Source organism: Ochotona princeps, chromosome 7, assembly GCF_030435755.1.
Source record: "Ochotona princeps isolate mOchPri1 chromosome 7, mOchPri1.hap1, whole genome shotgun sequence".
Taxonomy (NCBI): Eukaryota; Metazoa; Chordata; class Mammalia; order Lagomorpha; family Ochotonidae; genus Ochotona; species Ochotona princeps.
In genome coordinates this window covers 83411783-83436408 of record NC_080838.1, presented here as the reverse complement: position 1 = coordinate 83436408, position 24626 = coordinate 83411783, and the positions used below count along the sequence as shown (strand labels likewise).

Sequence of the window (24626 nt, the reverse complement as noted above, 5' to 3'; positions counted from 1 at the left end):
ATGGTTGCCCCATTTGAACAGTAATATAAAGAGATTGTTAAAATATCTGTAAGAAGTCATTTTTTCTTCTAGGCCTTTTGCAAAAAAAAACCTCAGGATTTAGGTGGGCAAATGAATCCCTAGCTAAAAAATGTCAATTTTTATCTTCATGTTTCTTTATGGCCACGTGAATATGTTTGAAGCAAGGAAACAGGAGTGGAAGGGAAAAGTGAGCGATTTCTGCATCCCCCTTTCAACTATATGCTGTAACTGAGTACGGAGAGCGGTAGACTAGTGGCCTAGCTCCCCTCTGCAAGAGGCTGCTTTCCCCATTTCCAGTCAAATAAAAAGGCCATGCCTAGGCAGAAGCAGGTTGGTTGCTTGACTCGCAGTGTTACCTAGCAATAGCTTAGAAATGAATTTTCCCCCGTTCCTTACTGTAAAGTGTAAAACGGAAGCAAGAGAAATGTGTCCTTGTTGTTTCCTCCCACATGAAAAAATATGCTAGAAAATATCTAAACCAACTGTTGTTTCAGAAGGGAAGCAATAATGAGATTCAGCTAAGAGGCCACGGAGACTGATACACACCCTAGTGTGGTTTGGTGAACAGCCTTTCACACAATTGGCTCACTTACTTTGGACTCCTACATGAAAGATAAATAAACTGTATGTGTTCAGTAACTCTGTTTTTTTAAAGATGTATTTTATTTGTATTGAAAAGTCATATATACAGAGAGGAGAGACAGAGAGGAAAATCTTCATCAAAGAGCCGCAACAGCCAGAGCTAAGCTGATCCAAAGCCAGGAGCCTGGAGCTCTTCTGGGTCTCCCACGTGGATGCAGGGTCCCAAGGCTTTGGACCATTGTCCACTGCTTTGTCAGGCCACAGCAGGGAGCTGGATGGGAATCAGGGCAGCTAGGATTGCAACAGGCAGCCATATGGGATCCAGGCACATTCAAGGTGAGAACTTTAGCCACTAGGCTACTGTGCCGGGTCCCAGTAACTCTAATTTTAAGTTTGCCATTAGAAAGTCAGTTCTGCTCTGCTTGATAATAAGGCTCTTGACCATCAAGACAATCCTATTACCATTATCAGATAAAGAGAACCAAACCATAGGACTGGCTCCATTGTTGAGGGGTAGAGCTGTAGGTCAACTTTAATTTGACCTAACAATCAATGTTTGTTACCTCCTATGCTGATTACTGAATTTATCTCTGAAATTCTATGTGAGTATAGTGGTGGGAGTCCTGACAACCCAGTCATGCTTACAGCTGAGATTCTAACATGTTTGGGATGGGGTTTGAGAGAGTAAACCACCAGACATCTACTTTAGTAGAATTATTTTCATAAATTGGAGTCCTGATACAGTAAGATGAAGATACTGGTTATGTTTCTCTTGCCTGCTTCCATCATTTGACATCCACTAGAAGGACAGAGAACATGAGCTAAGGGAATGGTTTTACAAGGCAGGCTTTCAACTGTGGTGTTGTTTTCCAAGGATCTGGTTCGTAGTTGTAAACCTGCTCATTTCCAGAACTGAAGCACAATTACCGTTGCTGCAGGAACCCAAGCGTCTACCTTCCCGGCTTCTGTTTGTACTGTTGATCCTTCACTGAATTTGTGGAAACTGCTGAAAAAAAGTGATCTGCGCATCTTTCTATCTTATCTAATCGCTTGATTATTTTAAGTGGACTGACTGCTTGACTCTTGAAGGAAGTCTGCCTTTCACCAACCAAAACAATAGGCCACTGAACTGCAAGTAAATTGAGGGCAAAAGTCACAATCTACTTACATTTTTATCTCTTCATTTTACTTTGTTATGGTATCCAGCACAACTTTTCACTGTATATATTACATAATTTTTAGCTTCCTAGGACCACTGGAGCCAGAGGCGTGTTCAAAGGGCAGAACTGTAAGACCCATGGAGAAGACTTAGGTAGTGCTTCCTGGTGTTCCAAGAAGCGCCACTGGGAAAGACTTCATCGCAGAGGAATCAAGAATAGTGGAGGAGGGATGCATAGAATTGTCTGTACTGACCAAGGTCACAAAAGCTTAACATCAAGCGAATCAAAATGCTACTGGCTTCAGTTACGTAGTTTTATACAAGTGTGTACAGCTTGAAAGTAATTTTGAATATCAGAATAGAAAATCCTAAGTATGATGGCAAATTAAGCAGATACTTCTCTCATTGGAGAGAACATGGACCAATTGTTTCGTGTCTGAGCTCAGGAAACAATTTCCCTGATGGATTACAACTGTGATGTGTCTAAGACACAGAGATAAATCATGAACATTTGTAAAAGTCAGAATTTCTTCTCAAAAGATAGAAGAACAAATTGTCATTCCTCCCTCTATAATGATTTCTCTCTTACCTGGAAAATTTTGAGCAAGAAGAATGAAAGTAACAAAAATGAAGAAAAGGATTCTCATGGCTTCAGGCACCAGTGGAAAGGTGATGAAAGCCGTGCGGTAGCTGGTCTCCATTTCTTGTCAAGGGAAGTTGATTAAAATATGCTCAGCTGCTCTGAACCGGCTGCGAGTCAACCTCGGAGTCTCGTGGTCATTAGAATGAACTATTTTCATGCTTCATTGAATAATGTGTAGGCTGATGATCAGATTTTATTTAAATCACATATGTGGGAGGTCAACACAGAGACCTCTGCCTTCCAGCCTAGAGTACTCTATTTTGGGTCCCTGGCTAGGTGTTTCATAGTTTTCATCTAAGGTGTGTCTCAACCACAGCCACTTCCAGAATATCTGGAGTCAACATTCTTTTTCTGCTTACTTAATGCTGTAAATTAATTTAATCTTTTGCAGCATTTTCCAGCAATTACTAATTGGTGACAGCTGTAATTCTTTTCTTTTAGAAAAATATAAGTAAATGATCTCAGAGTGAAGTGCTATAGAGGAAAATAACTTTCATTTGACTCTTTTCCATTTTTAGAACAGTGCTTTGTAATAATATGCTCAAAATATATGTGTTGTTTGATTTGGTATTTAAAATTTATTTTTATTTTAAAAGCAGATCTAGACAGAAAGGTAAGAGAGAGATCTTCCATCTATTGATTCGCTCCCCAAATGGGTCACAACAGCTGGAGCTGAGCTGATCCAAAGCCAGGAGCCAGGGGTTTCGCTTGGGTCTTCCAGGTGGCTGTAGGGGCCCAAAACTTGGACCATCATCCCCTGCTTTCTCGGTCCATAAGCAGGGAGCTGGATTGGAAGTACAGCAACCAGGACACAAACCAGCATCCATGTGGAATGCCTGTACTGCAGGTGGAAGATTACCTATATATCACTGTGCCAGCCCCTTCCTGAATGTTTTAAACTTACCCAAATATGTTTGTTTGTCAGTAAATGTTATCATTTTGTATCTCATGGAAATAATATTAATTCAACAATATGCATCACATGAATGTATACTAAAAGTGTGTGTTACTAACATGTTTGGACCATATTCTAAAATAAAGGGAAAATCATTGAAATTTTAAGTAGAATTCTCTTAAAAGCCTACCTTTGAGCAATTTCATTTCCTGAGATGTAGAGTAAATTCTAATAGATCCAGAGTCCTACTAATGACAAGCAAAATTCAGGGGAGAAAGAACTAAACGAAGGACACAAAAGGTTGAAGAAAGACACGAATATCTTGGGTAAAACAGAAGAGTTCAATGGGAAAACTTCAAAAAGTTCATAGGAAATGAAATTAATGGTACTTATTTTGGTGCAAAAACTTTGAAATGACTAAAAAAATTAATAATTTTCCATTTCTATAGTTTTTTGAAGACCTCTGTTAAGTAGGGCAGTCCTATTGGGCTGAAGGGGGACTTCGGGCGCTTCATTTGACTCCCTGGCTTCCTCAAGCAGTAACAGAGCGCCTTCATTTCCTCTCTTAGGCACCCACCGACCAGCTTCTCTGCCTTTTACCTGATGGAGCTGCTTCCAGCCCACTGCCTTGGATCTGGGGTGCCAATGGTCATGTAATTCACAAGGCTGAACGGAAAGGGACTATGCGGCCCGCCTAAGGGTGGCATCATCGTCAGCAGAGTATAAGCCCCTCAACGCGACCTGTGCCGTAGCACTGTGGGACTAAGGTGGGAAGTGTTTTGGTTGTTGGTATTGACACATACATCTACAATAACTGAGTGGAAGGAGTAAGATGTAGCACATTGTTATTTAGAAAACTGGATGTGAGCACAGAAGATCCAGCTAACCTTTGTACTTGGATTTGCACGTAGACGGGGGGCAAACTCTGTGATAAAGATGATGCCTGAATTTCTCTTTTTCAAATTCATCACTGGTTATTACTATAAGTAGACTTCAGTCCCCACATCGCATGATGACTCCTAAAAGCCCCACACTGACAGAAGCAATCCCAGTCCCAGGTATCTGCACTTGCAGAGGCAAAGACGGAGATAGTGGAGTAGAAATTTTCTAAGTCTTCTGCACTTCTTAGGAAATGACTTTGTGTTCCAGGAAAACACTCATTCTTTTCTTTTTAAAAAAAAAGGTTTATTTTATTTTTATTGGAAAGTTAGATATACAGAGAGGAGGAGAGACAGAGGAAGATCTTCCGTTCATTGATTCAATCATCAAGCGGCTGCAACAGCCAGAGCTGAGCCGATTTGAAGCCAGGAGCCGGGAGCTCTTCCAGGTCTCCCACGCTGGTGCAGGGTCCCAAGGCTTTGGGCCGTCCACCACTGCTTTCCCAGGTCACAAGCAGGGAGCTGGGTGGGAAACAGGGCTGCCAGGATTAGAACTGGTGCCTAAATTGGCGTGTGCAAGGTGAGGACTGTAGCCTTTAGCCACCCTGCTTGGCCCAACACTCATCCTTTATCCTTGAAACTTCCCAGACCTCCATTAGAATGTGAAAAACTCCTGCGGTCTTGTGCTTCCCCCTGCTGGACTGTAGAATATCTTCCCCACAGAAGAGGAAAACAGAAAAACAAAAATATCTGGCCCTCTGGGAGTTACGTGGTGCAGGTGGCAGAAGGGCAGGCAGGAACCGAGGTCAGAGCTAGTGCTTGGGCTTGTCGCAGCTGCTGGTGTAACTTCTGCTGGTAGCTGTGCGCCTGGCGCCTTCCCCGCTTCCAGGGCACTGTTCCCAGGAGCCTGCTGCCCAGAGCCTCTCTCAGCCGTGTTGTGCGGCCGACACTCTCTGCAGCAGCATCCTACCCTCTCCACTCCTTAGCTGCGCTCTCCTGGGACTTGCACACATCCACAAGTTCACCAATTTGCTCCTTTTGGTTGGGATTTTGTTCCATACTAAAGCCTGTGTGTGCTTAAGGAACAATTTTCTTTCTGCAAACCTAAGATTTCGACTCTAAAAGATTCAATAAGGTCTAATATTGATAACCCTTCATTTTCTTTGAAGAGGAAATATATTCTAACATTTAATTTTGCAGGTTTGTCACTGTGTCATAGCCAGTATGATAGCATCGCTATTACCCTTGATGTTATTAATCATTATTGCTATGAATCACTTTCTATATAAGAAATTTTCTTCATTAACCTCCTTTAGATATGTATCTGTGATGCTTCAGTATGTACCTCTCATGCATTCACCAAGGGATCCTGGCCAAAGCAGTGTGTAACGTTCTTAGCACACTCTTTAAGACATGTGCCCTTACACATTTCCCCACGCACATTAGAGCCAATAACTCAAATAACATTCTTCGGAGGAGAAAAATGAGCTTCGCCTGGTACAGTAACAAAAGGTTCAGCAACAAAGGCTTACAAGTTTAGTGATTAGTAATCTTTCACCCATAAGATAGATGTGCATTAGCTCAGTCTTCCTGACTCCTCCTGGTGTGTGGCTTTGACCTATTAACTCCGTTGTTTTGTAGTTGGTGTTGAGAGATCTCTGGGTCATGTGCTCACTCTCCACCCTGGCAATGAAGGACTTTGAAGTCTTAATCCTGCACGGTGATCCTCTGTGTCAGCTGACTTGGGTGCATCAGTCCTTGGAGTCTGGTTCTGTGAGCAGCTGGTATGTGTTGGTGCCGTGTGCACACTGTTGGGTTAATGCTGGCTGGAGGTGAAGTTTGCTGAACCGGGTGCCACGGCTTATTTCTTCCATTCCTTGGGGTCTTCAGTCCTCATTACTTGCCATTGTCAGGGTAATTCTAAAGTATTCTAAGTGAACTGAAATTAATGCTGTGACAAGAACAGTATTGCCCGGAAAGGAGACAAGGGTAGCCTATAGCTGCCTGTAAGCCTGGCTGCAAACTGTATCAGATTAGCACGAAAACAACTCTGGCACTGTCAAGAATTACTTCCACAACCTGTCAACCTCGCTCCGCTTCCGGGAATACTGTCCTTTCATGAGCGTGATTGTGCACTCTTGCAGCAAGCAGTGACTTCAAACTGTGCCATCTCTTTTCAGAAGCACCTAGGTAGTCAGCCTCTCTGAGAGACGGGAGGTGGAAGTGGTCCAGGAGCCCACAGCCACCTGTGCAGAATCCATGGCTTCTCCTGTCTTCTCCATGGCAACAGTCTGACAAGGACACCGCTTGAGAACCCCTTGACACGGTACAGTGGAATGCTTGATCAGCAAGTGGGTATTAGAAATGCGGACAGCTGATACATACCCAGTCCCATCTGTCTCCCTCGAGTTCCTGTGGTAAAGAAACTTGTTTGCTGAGCATCACACAGGTCCCTGGCATGAACACTGCCCTCACTGATGACATCTGTGGCCTTGAGCCTAACTGGATGTGCAGACTCAACACGCATTGCAAGTTCAGCTGTGGCCTGAGCGTTTCGAGTCACCACCTTGTAGTACCTCCTACCTTCAACTGGCAGGCAGTGGAATCAGCCTGGATTACCAAAACTGTCAAGGGGGCACCAAGGCAGGTAGTCTAGGGTGGGAGAAACCAGAGTGACCAAAAAACACGCAAGAGCCAGCAGAGTCAGGCCCTGCCCATGTGCAGGGTGTAACCCCGCTTACGCAGAACCCACAGTTTCTGGCTAACCTGGAAGTAGATGTTGCTGCCTGAGTGAGCACTGGTGTTTCCTGTCATACTGAGGTCAGCCTTCCCCACTGCGCAGGATCATGGTGAACACCACAATCCTATCCTTTGGAGTTCCTACAGCAGTGCAGAAACAGCACACCTCCGCTTGTGAACCTGCGCACTGGAGTCCTCCTGAGCCCCATGTCCTACGGCTCTCATGCATCCCCTGGAAGACTGACCCTGTAATCCTCAGGCTTAGAGATGGTGAAGTTTGGGCAAAGAGAGGGCAAAGAGAGAGTGGAGAATCCTCAGTGTGAGCAATGAAGGAGAAGTTCAATGATCCCACTTAGTCATGAACTCCATGTTAGAAATAATTCGAAGCTCAGTGCAATCTAATGCCTATTTGAGAATAGCTCTAACAACACTGTATGTCAAAGCACAAAATTAATACTCAGATATCATACTGGCTTACATGAATGATTTTCAACATTCACAAACATACTGAGATGAGCAAAGAACAGAATTTGTAAAGAAGTTACTAAGTACGAGAAGAGTCTTTGAAGATGAGAATTGTACACCAAGTGTGTGTCCCAGCTTTCTGTGTTTGGCATGGCTGTAGATTGTCCTTCTATAGATTGTCTTTCACATGGAAATTACATTTCTGAAGTGAGCAGAAAGTTGCTGTTGTGTCTCTGGCTGGCAACATTTTCTTTTTCATTCTAAATTTCCAGTGAGGCAGGATGATATATTTTGATCATTACTGTCAGAGTTGTAACATGCCAGGCTGTCACCCAGAATGTAAGCGGGACTCAAGCATTCAAGATCCCCAGGGCTTCCTGGGTGACTCATGACTTGGATGGTCAGGCCTGTGTCTGGCCTCAGTTTCTAACTCAGCATTATACTTAGCCAAATGTTAGAGGGTGTTTTCAGTGGTTAAGAAATTCTTGTGCACCTAGGAATCTTGGCTCGTTCCCATTTTGGGCCTTGTTGGATCTGGCTGCTGGTCTTCACAGTGGGCTTGGGAGGGTTGTTTCTCCTTGTCCCCTCCAAAAGAACACTTTCTGATTTTGCCTTGACTGTGTGGAAAGAAAACTGCTTAGTTACGTGGGACAACTGTGGCCCTCAGGTCATGGAATAATTGGCTCTTACTTCTATGATTTCTTTAGAATTGGGGATTTTGTTCTATCATTCAGTATATAGATTGGTGCTCATTTTTATTTCTTGTGTTTTTCTGCTCTTCATGTAGTAATGTCTATATTATATGTTTTTATTGTATTTAAAATGAGCATGCCCAAATTAGGTAAGAGAACATTTGGGTAAATTGCATAAGCAATTTACAGCTGTTTTCCAGTATCCATTTATTCTTTTTTTTTTTTTAAAGATTTATTCATTTTTATTACAGCCAGATATACACAGAGGAGGAGAGACAGAGAGAAAGATCTTCCGTCCGATGATTCACTCCCCAAGTGAGCCGCAACGGGCCGATGCGCGCCGATCCGATGCCGGGAACCAGGAACATCCTCCGGGTCTCCCATGCGGGTGCAGTGTCACAATGCATTGGGCCGTCCTCAACTGCTTTCCCAGGCCACAAGCAGGGAGCTGGATGGGAAGTGGAGCTGCCGGGATTAGAACCGGCGCCCATATGGGATCCAGGGGCTTTCAAGGCGAGGACTTTAGCCGCTAGGCCACACCGCCGGGCCCAGTATCCATTTATTCTAAATCAGATGTAATGGAGAGCACTCAGGAAAAATAAAGAATTACTAGCTTGTGATAAATTGAACAAGTACGGTGCAGATGAGACTTTCTAACCACAACTCATTGATCATACACGTACTGGTGCTAGATACTTCCAATTCTAAGCATTATGCATCACAGCTGTACCAGCTTTTGATTGATTTTATTATAAATTTGTTCTGCATGATAATATCTAAGTGACCATGTTGTATTTATGCATAGGACCTACAGAGATTAACATTTTTAACACAGTGCTTTCTTGTGACTATGTAAAGGTCAGTGTAGGATTACATAATTTTATGATTATCCAATAAATGTTCAGGTAGAACATCAATTTGGTTAGTTTGAAAACTTACGTACATTTTAAATATAGTAAAGATTGTACAGCTTTTTAACTTTTATGGTGATTTATTTTGGAAAAACTTAATTTTCTAAAAATTTTTTCTTTGATTTGAAAAGCATATAAAGGGAAAAAAAAAAAAAAAAGCCCAGACCTGGAACACGCTGGAGGGAGCGGCACAATGACTGCAAAGAGCCGTGTGCCAACTGCAATAAGTTAAATCACATTGCAGACCTGTGGGTGACACAACTTAGAAGCCTGCCCCAAGGAGAAGACTCTGCTAACCCGAAGTACAATGACCAAGAGCAAGAGAAGAAACAAAGGCACAATGAATATTACTGAAGACTCCCTGCAAAGGAGCAAAACCCTTTGCCAAGCTCAGAGTTCACTGAGGAAGACATCGAGAAATGGGGGATCCAGAAATCAAAACACACATTATAAAACTTCTTATCAACAAGCAGAAGCACATAAAGGAAGCCTTCTAGGAATTCAAGGAATATGTCACACTGGAAACGAATCAAATGAACGTTGATATACCAGAAATGAAGAATACAGTGGAGCAAATGAAAAGTACAGTGGAGAGTCTCTAACATAGAATGAAGGAGGCAGAAGGAAGAATCTCAGAATTAGAAGATATTTCCTGTCACCAGGGGAAAACAAACAAAAAGCTGGAAGCAGAGCTGGGCAAGCTAAGTATTCAAGAAGTGAAAGACACAATTAAAAGGTCAAAAATCAGAGTTATGAGAGTCCCAGAAGGTGCAGAAAGAGAAGCTGGGATTAAAGGTGTATTCAACGAAATAATAAGGGAAAATTTCCCTAATCTGGAGAAAGAGTTGGGAAACAAGATCCAGGAGGGGCACAGAACTCCCAACAGGGTTGGCCAAAAGAGATCTTCACCAAGACACATGATCATCAAGCTCTCTGCAATCAAACTTAAGGAAAAGATCCTTCAATGTGCATCACTTCTGCTTGGGAGTTTGTAGTTGTTGGTACTGAGTAAATTCCATCCTGCATAAAGCCAGTTTCAGAAGTCTATTCCATAGTGCAGTGGCTGCTCCTCTGCCCTGCGGTGCCAGCGTCCCATATGGGCCCCAGGTCATGCCCTTGCTGCTCCACCTCCAATTCCAGCTCCATGCTAATGGCCTGGGAAAGCAGCAGAGGACGGCCCAAGCCCTTGGGACCCTGCACCCATGTGGGACAATCTCCTAGCTTCAGATCGGTTCAGCTCTGGCTGCTGTGGCCATTTGGGGAGTGAACCAGTGCAGGGAACAGCTATCTCTCCTTCTCTGAAAAATATGCCTTTCAAACAAAAACAAATCCTTTTTAAAAAGAAATCTGTTCCAAAATTTGAAGTATTTATCCACTTTTATGCTCATGTTTATGATGGAATACTATCCTTAATTCATAAATCCAGTCTTCTGTAGTGTTGTGTGTAACTCTGAAGCTTCATCAAGGTACAGACACCACAGCACTGCTGGTAAGTCATAGCTATACTCAAATATTTACATACATTAAAATATGGGCTATTGGATTGAGTATTTTTTAGCAGAGCTATTTTTAACTTTTAATCTATGCTGACAATTTAGCCATTCATTTCCATGTTGTGTTCAAGGCCCTGGCTGTAGTGTTCAGTTCCAGCCAACCAGACCCCACCCTGACGCCAACTGGTCAGTGCATCCTGCAAACCTGTGTGGCTGCAGCGGGGGGAATCTCCCTGTAGGCGGAGGGCGCAGGCCTCTGCTGCCTGCCCAGGCGTCCCAGGCCTGCTGGGAAGCCACCGAGGTCCTCAGCGAGAGGGATGGAAGCTAGGTTACCCTCCAGCACCCAGGCAGAGAGGCAGCCATTGGCCTGTGACAGGGCTGCTGTCACTCTGTCCTGCAGGGCAGCACAGAAAGACCGGTCATGCCAGGACAAGGCAGATGGGGCTACTTTTAATTCAGCACCCAGACATTTCTCCTTCCTGGCCACAACTCTCGTTTGCATTCTGTAGAATGTTCACCAGTTAATGTCTTCAAAAGCTACAGCTGCTGTGCCTGGTACGATGGCCCAACTGGCTAATAATCCTCCCCTTGCAACCGCCAGGTTCCCATATGGGCACCGGTTCATGTCCCGGCTGCTCCACTTCCCATCCAGCTCCCTGCCTGTGGCCTGGGAAAGCAGTGGAGAACAGGCCAAAGCCTTGGGTCTCTGCACCTGCGTGAGAGACCTCGAAAAAGCTCCTGGCTCCTGGCTTCAGATCGGCTCAGCTCCAGTTGTTGCGGCTACTTGGGGCATGAACCAGGGGACAAAGGTTTTACTCGGTCCGTCTCTCCTTAACTCTGGACTGAATATGTCTTTCCAATAAAAATAAATGATTAAAAAAGAGAGAGAGCGAGAGAGAGAGACCAGCTGGTGTGTGAATTTGCTCTAAGGAGTCCTATCTGTGACATTTTTCCCTTTTGAAAACATGTTCCCAGAGGACCCCATGAGCCCACATCTCTGAGACAGCTTCGCTGTCCCCATGGGCACCTCCAGAGCCCAGGAGGCCTCTGGGCCGGCAGCCGGGGGAGCTGGGCAGCATCTGTCGGCCCCAGCATCCGCTTGGACCCCAGGTCACCTGCCAGCTCCTCCCTGACTCCACCACCCTCAGAGGGGAGCCGGTGGACCTCACCAGCCTGAACAACTGGGAGAATCAGGAAAGCAGAAGAGAAGCGTGTGGAGCATCCCTGGAAAGCCACTCTCCTTACGTGTGGACCATGTCCGCCCTTTCTGTCCTTCTTCGTGTGCAAGCAGTGAGCTGGTGTCTCCGCGGTAAAGGGGAGGTGGGAGTCCCTTGAGGATACACCTCTCTCCGCAGAGTTTATCCGTTTGCTATGTTCTCTCAAGCCGCGGGGTGCCTCCCTGCTTTTCCCCATATTTCCAGTCACAAGGAGGACGGTGGTGACAGCCACTTTCTCCCATGACACCTGTCGCCTCCCTGAGCTGTGGGTGGGACTTTGGGGAAGGGTAGCGTTTTCCCGAAGATTCTGATGATTTTCCTTCAAAATCCGTGGGGGCGGGGGAGGTGCCGCCTCCCTGAATTTCAGCTGCTGCGCACGTGGGCGCCTGGTCCTCTCACTGTCACTGCCTTACCTCCGGTCGCCACTCCTGTGCCGTGGCAATCACCTCCGTTCTGAATGCCACCTCGGCCTCTGCCACAAGCCTGAAACTGAAATTATAACACAGGGATTATAACAGTTTTTAAAGCAGTAAACTGCCGTGGTGTGATATTTTGAAATTGAGGGAAATGTTTCCAATAAAATACAATTTTATATAAAGCATGCTTCATGTTTTTATGCATTTATTTGTTTTCACACACATTTATGTATGTCTAAGATCTTTCCTTTGCTTGCATTAAGCAGGCAGACTACTGGTGAATGCAAACCTTAACAAAATGTCTATTTTCAAATATGGAAAATATAAACAAAAGCAAAGACTCCCACTGCTGGCACGGGTGGTCAGGTGAGACCGAGGAGCTCCCGGCCAGCGTGCAGCGCAGCCTTCCTCGCCTCTCCCGCAGGACGGACAGGTGCGCGTGGCGCGACAGGCCATCACGGGGAGGCTCCCCGGTGAGTCTTCCCGTGTCTCCGGAGGGAAAAGGCTTTGCCGAAGGCCTTCCCACACACTCGGCACTCGTACGGCCTCTCGCCCGTGTGGATCCTCTCGTGCTGTCTGAGGGAAGAAGACTGGCTGAAGGCTTTCCCACACACGTGGCATCCATACAGCTTCTCGCCGCTGTGACTGCGGTGGTGTTTGCGGAGGTCGGACGTCTGGACAAAAGCCATCCCGCACAGACGGCACTCGTACGGCCGCTCGCCCCTGTGGATCCTCTCATGCTGCCTCAGGTTGGACGACTGGCTGAAGGCTCTGCCACACAGCCGGCACTCGTAGGGCTTCTCTCCGGTGTGCGTCAGGGTGTGCTTGTTAAGGTCCGAGCTTTGCACAAAGGCCAGGCCGCAGACAGGGCACACATAGGGCTTGCGGCCGCTGTGAGCCGCCTCGTGCCGTCTGAGGCTGAAGCAGCTGCCGAAGGACTTCCCACAGAGCCGACACTCGTGCGCCTGGGCCTGGCTCTGGCCTTTCTTGTGCTGGTTGCTCCGCGCGAGGCCACTGCTGGCCTTCCCACACGGCTTGGAGACAAAGAGCTTGTTTCCTGGGTGAGGCAAATGTTGAGTAGACACAGGGCCGTGTGTGGCATCTTCTCCCGAACCTCCTTGTCCGAAGGGGTCCTCTGCAGTCTGACGCTTCTGCTTCGGGAGGAAGACACAGGTTGTCAGGGGTTTACACCGATTTCCATACATATACGTCCTCACCTAATCATCCATTCAGTGACAGTCTGTGTTATTTGCCACAAGTTTGACTATTTCACCCTTTTGATATTCCAATTGCAGAGCCATTGGATTAATTTTGAAGTCTTCAATAGGTTTCAAACATTAGGCATTTGAATAACATTGAAATGATAGGTTTCCCATGAGGGCCTCCGTGTGCAGCTAGGCTCCATCTTCGGCGAGGCCCCCCTCTCCCTGGCCGCATCTGTGAGACTGTAGCCCCGCTGAGAACATTGCATCCTGCTTGGCCAAAACGCCCAAATCCCTGGCTAGGCACTGCAAGCATGGCAGAAAAACAGGACTCACTCGGCTCAGGAACGAAAGCTTCAATTAGCACTTACTCACACCTAAGGGAGTCCAGTGCTAGTTCAGTCCTCCTGAACCGCACCCTGGGTCGTGGCTTTTGCCTTTATAAGCCCTGCTGTACGGTAGGCTAGGGTCACCCACAGCTGGCAATCAAAGACGTTCAAGCCTTATTAGCACTTCTGTGTACTGGCTTGCTTGGGCACAACATTACACTTACACAGTAATACAATATGATGATCTCAGATTTCAGCTTTTACCTCAGTCATCTCTCACTAAAATCAAACTGCAGATGTTTTGACCTGGAAAGTGCTTAATCTCAGTTAACACACCTTTAGAGTGACGAGCACTAGAGTGACAGCTGGCTTCATTGCCAGACTTTGCTTTGGATTGCCATAGTTCACACCTGTAAAACTTACCACTGGCATAACGCTGGATGTGTCCTTACTATGAGTTGTTTGCATGTGCTTAATTTCTTGCCATTTAAGTGCACTTTTGCTGCCTAAAATAAATGGGAAAAAAACGTATAATAGCATTATGTTGAAAATGTTGGAAAACACCAAAGCTGATGTGTATGCTCCAGAAACCGGCACTTGGACGGAGCAGGTGTGTCTAACGAAGGAATACAGCAGGTATTAGAAGCACATCTCAGGACATCACAGTTAGGAACAAATTCCAGGGTTGAAATGAATATAGTAGAGACGAGAGGTTGGACAGCTAAGGAGAAGCCTCCGAAGGGGAGGGCCAGAGAGGCCTTACGTGAAAGCCTAACTCCAATAAGCACATAGTCTCTATTTTTCTCTCAAGCTGAAGTTGTCCCTGTCCCAATGTCCTCTCTCATATTTCATTTTATTTTACATATTTTGAATATAGAGATACAGATCCCTCCCATCTTCTGGCTGACTCTCCCAATAACCAGCGCAGGGCTGAATCCAGGACGCGGGAACTCAATTGGAGTCTGAAACGCGGGTGGCAGAGAGCCGAGTATTCAGCTGCCATCTGCTTCCAGCTGAGCTGGAGTGGGGAGGGAACCCACGCATTCCCACACACGATGCAGACACTCTGAGAGGCACCTTACCTGCAGTGCCAAATGTCTACATGCAACAAGAAAGATGTTCCCTTGGAATTTCCAAGGACATAGCAACTTCCTAACCAAGTCCCGCTCTATTTTGAAGCCCAAATCCCTTCTACTTACCAGGACTGTGGTCTTGGGAAACTCTGTTTTGCTGGCCCCACAGGGCTTCTTCTAGCTCCAGTTGGGAAATCACATCTGATTGGTTAAGTTGATGTCCTATTTGTAGGGAAAAATGGATGCAGCATTTCAGTTTCGTGCTAACTAATCACTTCTTAGGAAAGGCAAAGGGAACACTGAAGACCAGCCCAGGCAAGCACGTGGTCCTGAAGGCTAATGGGTCAATTAAAAATATGTATATGAAAGGAATTAAAATTTTTCTTAAAGCAAAGCACATCAAGATCTGTAAGATACAGCAAAAACAGTCCTGAGAAGAACCCTTATCCTACCAGCACGCACGCTAAAAAGCAAAAAGTCTATTGCCCAATCTCAGGAGATCAGGATGAGAATCAGCAAGTCCACAACTACCATAAGATAAGTAATAATAAAGACCAAGGCAGAAACAAGATGAAAACTAAAAACAAACATAGAACATCAGTGAAAAGTTGTACTGGAAAGACACTAGTGCACCCTCTCCATTCCCAACGACCAGCCTGAGTTCCTAGACGGGGCCGCTGGGTGGCACCTGCAGCTGGGGCAGAGCAGCGTGTTTGGCCGAAGTCTTGGAAAGCCTGACGGAGATGCCGTCATTTGCAGGAGCGCAAGACGCAGACCTCATCTCCTTAAGGGGGTGATGAGAGTCCCAGTGTGGACTCGCTTGCCAAGCTCACGAGAGGCTTGAAGACCTCGAACTAGAAGCTGTCAGTGACAATAATTTGGAATTAGTTAGTGAAATTCTTGAGATACCACTCTCCTCATCAATGTGGACGAAAATGTAACAGAACTGGCTGGAATACTCCAAGAGCCACACTTCTAGTCCCTCTTGAAAGTCCATGACATTGTGGCATCAAAGTGGTATGATTCCCCTCCATCAAGCCCAGAAATGAATAACTCTTCTATCAATAATCAGTTGTTACCTGTGTATGCTATTCATATCCTAGGAATTCCCAAGAGAGCTGGGGAGCCACTGGGTGTAACATTTACAGCGAGAACAAGGCCCTTGTAATGGCCCGAATCCTTCATGGAGGAATGACAGACCCCAGGGTCTGCTTCATGCAGGGGACAATATCAAAGCAGTTTACGGCCATGAGGTCAGAAGCAACCAAAGGAATTATAAGAATTACTGAAAAATATTAGTGCAAGCATCACTTTAAAAATGTACCAAGTCACAGAGATAGCATTACTCGCAGCAGCTGTTTACAAAGCGTCATTTTGATTACAGTCCATATAACGATAACCTAATACCCTGCAAAGATGCAAGATTCAAGTTTCCCGAAGGAGAAGTTCTTCAGATCATAAACAGAGAAGATCTAAACTGGTGGCAGGTTCGCCATGTAAAGGAGGGAGGAAGCTGGGCTCATTCCCAGCCAGTTCCTGGAAGAGAAGAGGAAGGCGTTTGTCAGAAGAGACTGGGACAGCCCAGGACCATCTGTGGAACTCCAAGTAGAAAAAGAAGAGAAGAGAAGAGAAGAGAAGAGAAGAGAAGAGAAGAGAAGAGAAGAGAAGAGAAGAGAAGAGAAGAGAGAAGAGAAGAGAAGAGAAGAGGAAAAAGATGAAGTATCTCACAACCATGAAGTGTCTCACAACCATGAAGTATCTCACAACCATGAAGTATCTCACAACCGTGAAGTATCTCACAACCATGAAGTGTCTCACAACCATGAAGTATCTCACAACCATGAAGTATCTCACAAGCAGAATGCAGAATTTGATCATCATCATGAAATCCAGATATTTGACGAAGTGGCTGCCTTTCCTCCGGAGAAAAACGTTAGTGTCAATAGGGGCCCAAGGCATGGGCCAAAGAAGCTTCAGGAAGAGGTTCATAGTGTTAAATCCCACCATGTTTGGAACAACAATGCCACTTACTTCCTGAAAGCCCAGGGCAGGTGCCAAAGAGGCCAGGCATGTAACTGTGTCAGGATCTCAGACGGAAGCAAGACTGATCCCATCCTTCAGGTGGTCCAACTGGGCAACACACAGCACTAGAAGTGCCTGGACATCTGAACTCATGCCCTCCTTGGTGTCATCGCCGCCCTGAGCTGAGGACCCTACGTGCCATACACTAGGCTGTGGGGAGCGCAGGAAGTACCACCAAGCTTTTGACGGACTCTGAATCAGTTGGGTTTACTGACAGGTTCACCGCGGAAAAGAAAACTTGAAAAACACTGACTCAACCAATCAGCCTTCTGCTAAGAAAACACATCCACAGAGAGAAGCCTTCTGCCATGTGCAGGCATTTTCATGTGTAGACTGAAACAACAATACAGTATTCTCAATTTTCATATCAAATGTGGTTGGAAGGTGTACTGATATATAATGTATCTTAATTTTTCCTAAGTTTTTATAAATCATTTTCTATTCGTATCACATAAAGAAATGTATTGAAGCACTTTGTATCTGTTTTGATTCAGGACCCTTGCCTTTTTCACATGGTTCGCTCTGACATCGCTCTCAGCATTTTTCACTGTGATAAGGAATACTTGAAACCATTTTGTAAAGCTGTCATTTAGGTCCCGCACTCCACTAGCGACAGGCCCGCTACTCCTCTGCTTGGCAGGGAGCAGTGGTTCCTCACCTTCCTTGCTGATACAGGAGCAGAATCTGAATGGCAGTGCGACAGCCCATCTACTCCCAGCGACATCTGACATCCAAGGCCTGTCCAGGGCCACAGGCCGTTATCTCAGGCACGAATGGCTGAACTTTCTAATGTGTACATGTCCGAGTTACTCCCCTTCATCGACATCATTAGAAAATGAACAATACCCTGCACCCTTAGGTTAGTGTTTCCACTTGGCAATGACACACTGAACACTCAGTGAGAACAGGTAGACAGTAAGCTCTGGGATTGGAAGCAAGGTGATGTAGATTTGAGAGAGTGCCTGGTCCTGTAAAAGCCGACCGATAAAGAACAGCACAGAACTGGGTGGCTTCATCGCTGAATTTTACCCAACGCTTAAGGAAGAATACCAATTATTCTCAAAACGTTCCAAAAAGTTGAAAGAGAAGAAACTTTGTTAAACTTAAGTATGTGTTGCCTGAATTACCCTAGTGCCCAAACCAGACAAGAACACAACAGCTACAACGAAAACACAGACAAAATTCCAAATGAGCAGAGATGCAAAAATTCTCGGCAAAACCCTAGCCTGGCATCACCAGTCACCAGAGCAATGGCAATCGAAACCACGGAAAGACGGCACCTCACTCCAGTTAGAGTCTCCATCAAAACATCACCAATGCTGGCAAGGCCAGGAAGAGAGATCCTGCTAAACTGTCGGTGCAGCTGTAAATGAAGAGCCACACGGCAAGCGCCATGGATGGGCCAGCGGCAACAGTTCACCTCACTAATCCTCCCCCTTCAAGCACCAAGATCCCGTTTAGGGGCCATTCGTGTCCTGACTGTTCCACTTTCCGTTCGGCTCCCTGCTTGTAACCTGGGAAAACAGTATGGGTGGCTCAAAGCCTTGGGCCCCTGCACCAACATGGGAGGCCTGGAAGAAGCTCCTGGCTCCTGGCTTCAGCTCAGCTCCAGCTAGTGCAGTCACCTGGGAAGTGAACCAGTGGATGGAAGATCTTTCGCTGTCTCTTCTCTATGTAAAAAATCTGCCTTTCCAATAAAAATAAACAAATCTTTTTAAAAAGCCATGAATATTTTCAAAAAGCTAAAAGTGGAACTCTATGGGGCAGCCACACCCTGTCTGAGCTATGAATATATTTGAAGAAAATGAAACCAAGATATCAAAAAGATACCTAAATCCACATTTATTGCAAGACGGTTCAGAACAGAAATAGAAACATCTACCAATGAGTGGATGGATAAAGAAAATGTGATATACCTAAACAGACAGCAGAGCTGTAAGAATGAAACACTGTCATTTGAGGCAATGTGAATGGAACTGGAGGGCGTTCTATGAAGTCCTAAAGGCCTGGCACAGAAAGGCAAGCATGGACCGCCTGCTCCGACCCACGTGCCAGCTGCAAACACCTGCTCTCTTAGTGGCAGAGCACGCATTCGTGCTCACTAGGGTAGAACGGGAGCAGTGAGAGGAGTGCAACGGGCACCAAGTACCAGGTGGCTGGCCTGCATGATGAGCCCCCTCCAGGACGGGAAGGTGACTGTGCTTTGCAAGCGATGCCACCCTCATAAAGCTCTAGAAGAGAGCAGTGTGAAGTTTCCCAACGCAAGTGACAAGTGCTTAAGGAGATGAAAATGTTCATTATGCTGACTTGATCGTCACACATTCTGTAGATCTCTAATTACCACACTGTACCCCATAAATATGCAAAGTGATTATACATCCATTTAAAATCTTTAAGAATACAACACAAAGAATCAAAGAAGTCTTGGTATTTTCACTATTCTAGTCTTATCACTCAGGTAGTTACTAGGGCAGAATATTTAGAAAATATTTCCCAGCTTCCTGCAAAGCACGGTGGCACAGGTGCCTGACCACACCGACCACGGGCCTGCAAGTAAGCCAGCAGAGGACTAACAGCATCCTGACTTCCCTTTTTATTTTTCCCCCTTTAAATAAATATTGAGTGCATTCAAAAAAGATTTCCATCTACTTATATATTCAGAAATACTAATGGATCTCCCAAGTCTACTCAACACTGCAGATTGCCCAGGAAGAATGTCATGGAATTTAGTCGGTATGCTACTCTAAGGGACTGATAAACTAGATACAAGAAAAAAGTAAGGAAAATTCTTTCCGAGTCTATAAGTGATAGAAGAAAGCAGGCAGAGATGACGGCAGAAGGCAGAGAAGCTGGTGCAGACACTGACCGAGCACACACACCCAGGCAGACACCGGACGGACTCACCGAGGGACACCAGATGACTGGCAGTCTCCAGCAGCACGGCCCTGTAGAGCTTTCTTTGCGATGTGCTCAGCAGGGCCCACTCCTCCTTGGTGAAGTGTACAAGCACATCTTCGAGGGTCACAGGTTCCTAAACCATCATCCATCAGAGAAAAGTCTTAGAACAACCCAGACATTCCAGTGTAGACCAAGAAACACTTGCTTGTGTCCAGAAACGAGGGCTGAGACAACAACTGGCAGGGAAAGGAAGTGAGGATATAAACAGGTGATTCCGTCACTTCCAGCCGGTTGGCCCTCAGCGCTGACCTGGTTCTGCCTCTCACTGTGGCACTCAGCTGCACAGAACCCACGGAACTCACAGAGCCACACCCTGGGAGGCGTGCTACAATACAACCCGGTAACTCTTTGGTAACCTCAAAAGTTTTCCCCTAGCAGGTGACTTGAAAATTTGCACAATATTTCAGATAGCTGAACTGACCGGTCACAGGGCGAACCAGTGCCATGATTTGCTGCTTTTAAACCTGAATAAGATTCAAACATTCCTCTAGATGAACGTGGGATTACAAGTGTTAGAACTATTACAAGTGTTGAAGGATCCACTGGGATGATATTACCTAGCAAAAATGTGTTCAATGCAAGCATTGGTCTGTTCTTTGTAACAGGAAGTCAACTTTCAAGTAACGTCTAACATCCTTCAGAACCGAATGAGTCTCATGAAAACCCAGGTTCAGCACATGCCACCCCTCTCGTGTGACTACACTCCAGCTCCTGTGGTGAGGCTTAAGGACAGGCGGGCAGCAACACCAGCCAGGGACCTCCAAGCTGCTTCCGGGGGCAGTCCCGCAGTGGCCAGCCGCACTCGGAGTTTTCTGTGTGTCTCATGTCTGTACCCAGTCACTCAGCTTCAGGGCAGGAAGGCAGCTTCGTTACTGGTGTTTGTCTGTCCAGCTCATTCATGAGCCTTAGACTCGACTGTGCCTCCCTGAGTGCCCAGCTCCACTAGATGGAGTCGAGCACCTGCTAGCAGATCTGCCTCCCTCCTGAGCTGTCGGATTCTAGTCCTCACTCACCACACACAGAGCCCATCCTGGCCAGAGCCAGGCTTAATGAGTAAGTTCCTTTCCAGGGAAGCCACAAATGGTGTGAGAAGCAGAAGAGAGTTTGTGTATGTCTTCCGTAATTGCACAGCCTAAATGGACATTCCCAGAGTCCTGGAAATATTCCACTGGCACTCAGATTCCTGCACACCTCCTGTCTGTGCTTACAATACCCATGCAAACAGAAACCTGCTCTTAAGCTACTACCATTCTTCAGTAGCCAAAGGCACTGCCTGCTTACCAGTGGATGCATGGGCTGTAACTCACTTCCTGCGGTCTTCCCTAGGCTTTGCACAGCCCAAGGTTAACTAAGCATGCCCAGCTGAGGGGCGAGAAAGAAACCATGAGACGCCAGCTTTGTGCACACTGTCCAGACCCAAAGAGAATAAATGGCACGCACCCCGAGTGTCTACCTTGCAGGGTGCTGCAGCAGAAAAGAGCCTCAAGGTGGCGCTCTCTCACTCCCCCAGGATAGAGCTGCCTTGTAAACATAGGACGACTGGGTGTTCGGAGGAAATCAAGTTGCTCTGTCCAACATTTTACTAACGTGGCACTTGAAAACTTGTTTGCTATTTACATTAGCTCAAATGACATACTCACACACAGATTTGTGGACATGTATGCGTGTGTGCGAGAGAGAAACCTACCACAGATTACTTCCCAGCTGTCAATAAAAATCACTTCATGTATAAGTAATGATTATGATATAAACAGTGTAATTATCTCACCAATTGGCTCTGGATTCCAGAAGATACATTTGGACTCAATGTGTGTGTCACCTGTCCAGTCCTCATAGTAACCCCACTGATTGCAGTCTGCACAGCAATTTAATAAGTGACGTGAACAGAGTTCGAGAAAATTTGAGTAAAGTAACAAATTAGACTAAGAAAGCATCACCACAATAATTATGCTCCTGCTGTGTGTGCCTGCATCCCGTGTTGAGGCCCACCCCTGAGTCCTGCCTGGAACAGCGCATTTACCAGCAAGAAGGCAAGCACTTGGGTCACCTGCTGTTCGGCCCCCTGGGCAGGGTGAGCAGGGAACAGCCATGACCCAAAGGGCCCTCTGACATGGGATGCTGGCATCAAAGGTGGTGACACTTGGGGCGCCCCCTGCCCACCCATTTCTTTCTGTTACAATCATCAGTCATTTTGGATTAGAGCCCAGCCTAAACACCTCAGTGAATCTTTTTATTTATTTATTTAATTGGAAATACAGATTTATTGGGGGGAGGGATGAGGAAAGATCTTCCAGGCACCGGTCCACTCCCCAAAAGGCTGCAATGACTGGGGCTGAGCATCCAGGAGCCAGGAGCCTCTTCTCGGTCTCCCGCGTGGGTGCAGGGTCCCAAGGACTTGAGCCTTCCTCTGCTGCTTTCCCAGGCCACCGGAAGGGAGCTTTATTGGAAGTAGAGTAGCTGGAACCCAAACCAGCACTCCTATGGGATGCCGACACTTGGAGGTAGAAGACTAGCCTATTAAGCCAAAGCACTGACCCCTTTGTTGTAATTTAATCACCTAGTGGATGACCCCATATGAAAATACAATAAAATGCTGATTTGAGTAATTTGTGTTAATGGATGGAAATCGATGCAAGTCCTGTATGAATCCCCTAATGAGGTACTAACTTAGTTTACCACCATAATAGCTACAAATCTCCCTGTACTCACGCCCATAGGTTGTTTGTTTCCTGTTCAAATCAGTGTCGTCTGCCATCCTTGGTCACTCTCTGCGCTGGAAGCTGCATCCCTTCTCTGGCATGGGAGACTGTGTCACTATCACGAAACACAGCTGCGCCGGGAGCCTCTCCTTTTCAATCAATCTCCACTTTTTCAGTTATCTTGAAACAAAACTCTCTTCTGAACTGCTTTCAAGTCCTGCTCCCGCTCCTTTCACAAGCAAAAAAAAAAAAACAGTCACACAGAAGAACCCTTCCTGTATCGCCTCTTGGCTTTAATCAGCTTGGTTTAGGGTGGACACAGTGACTCCATCTTGACTTCCAGGCCCTCCTTGCAATGAAGATCCATTTCCCAAATCAAAGGTAATCAGTCACGTTCATGTTCCATTGTCCCTCCTTGCCAGGTTGGATTTGACCCGGTTGTTACTCCAGTCCAGCGTCGGAGGCAGCAGTGGGTGTCAAATGGCCCTTCAGGCCACATTCGGCAGCAGAGGGGTTGCAGAGGATCAGGCCGTGTGCGACCTCACCTGACGCCTACTGCCATCTCCGCAGACGGGGGTCAGCATCTGAGTGTGCCAGGCCAGCATTATCTTGCCACGACTTGCATTTCTGCATAGTTCTGACAGGCAATAGACACAAAGCTCGAAGTCAACAGAACAAATCAAGCTTGCATCTTTAACTCTAGGGCAGGCTTAGGCCTGGCTCCCACGCCACCTAAAGGTAAGCAAACTCTGGCTAGCCATTACCAACAGCAATATCGATCATGTTAGCATGCTGGATTGCCAAGGAAGCACAGGAGTACAACCTTAGGAAGGATGGATTTCACTGAATAGCATTGTAGCTAATCCAACACTACAGTGATAGTCAGTGTTTACACACAGATCTGCAGCTTACACCTAACTGAAAGCCAGTCAATACTGGTTACAGGTATAAGGGATAAACATGCCGTTTGCAGTAAGAGACAGCACACAACTTTACAGAAACAGATGTATAGTGGTTTGCCATGTGACTATTTGCATTAGGTACAAATAATCACAGATCCCAGGGGCAAAATGTCCCAAATCTACCAGGAGACCTTATCCAAGCTCACCCTTTACTCTTCAACCCAGCTCGTCCCAAATCATCAGAACTTGACGGCTTTACCTTTTCAGAGTTAGACATCAACTGATCCAAATGCTCAAATCTTCTGTAAATATTTTACAAACAATCCAAAAATATTCCATCTGCCAATTTCCTTGCTACTGGAGCTGGCCAGGAAATCGAGAGTTTACAACGTGAAATAATCCTTCTGTCGTCACTCAATCTCAAGGAGCGCCGAGGCCAAACAATGTTATTGTAAAATAGCTCCTTTTAACTGTACCAAAAGGACTTAGAAAACATACATCAGACATGCATATCTACCTTTTTCAGATAATATTCTGTTACCAAAATTTGCAAAATGCATCCTAAAGGACTCAGATTACCAACCGTTACCTTGACACCAGACCTGTTGAACCAAACAGTTTCAACAACAACAACAAAAAGCCAGACATCAAGACAGACAATTGGTCACCACGTTCACAATCCCATGTTCAGAACTTCTGAAAGTAGACAAATCAAAACTCCACACAAAACACAACAACGAATTTCAGACACCAATGCGCACCACTCTGACCAGCAGCCCCCACAACCCAAACCTGACAGAGACCAAGAAACCTGGGACCCAAACCTGACAGGAATTCAGAACCCTGGGACCCAAACCTGACGGACCTAATAACATCTTGTAAAGACCCTGACTCAATAAATTGTGTTCTGGGCCTGGCGCAGTATCCTAGCAGCTGAAGTCCTCACCTTGCGGGCAACGCGATCCCATACAGATGCTGGTTCTAATCCCAGCAGCTCCACTTGCCATCCTGCTCCCTGATTGTGGCCCAGGAAGCAGTCGAGGACGGCCCAAAGCCTCAGGATGTTGCACCCACATGGGAGACCTGACAGAAGCTCCAGGCTACTGGCTTCAACTCGATGCATCTCCGGCTGTTGCGGCCGCTTGGGGAGTGAATCACTGGAAGGAAGGTTTTCCTCTTTGTCTCTCCTCCTCTCTGTATATCTGATTTTCTAAGAAAAATAAATCTTTTTTTAAAAATCTCCAAAAAAAAAAAAAGTTGTGTTCCGTCC

At 46.0% G+C, this 24626-nt stretch overlaps 1 pseudogene; it reads left to right on the top strand.

Annotated features, from left to right (window-relative positions):
• Positions 1-14183: 14183 nt before the first annotated feature.
• LOC101517332 (protein PALS2-like) lies at positions 14184-23042 on the top strand (annotated as a pseudogene).
• The last annotated feature ends 1584 nt before the right edge of the window (positions 23043-24626 follow it).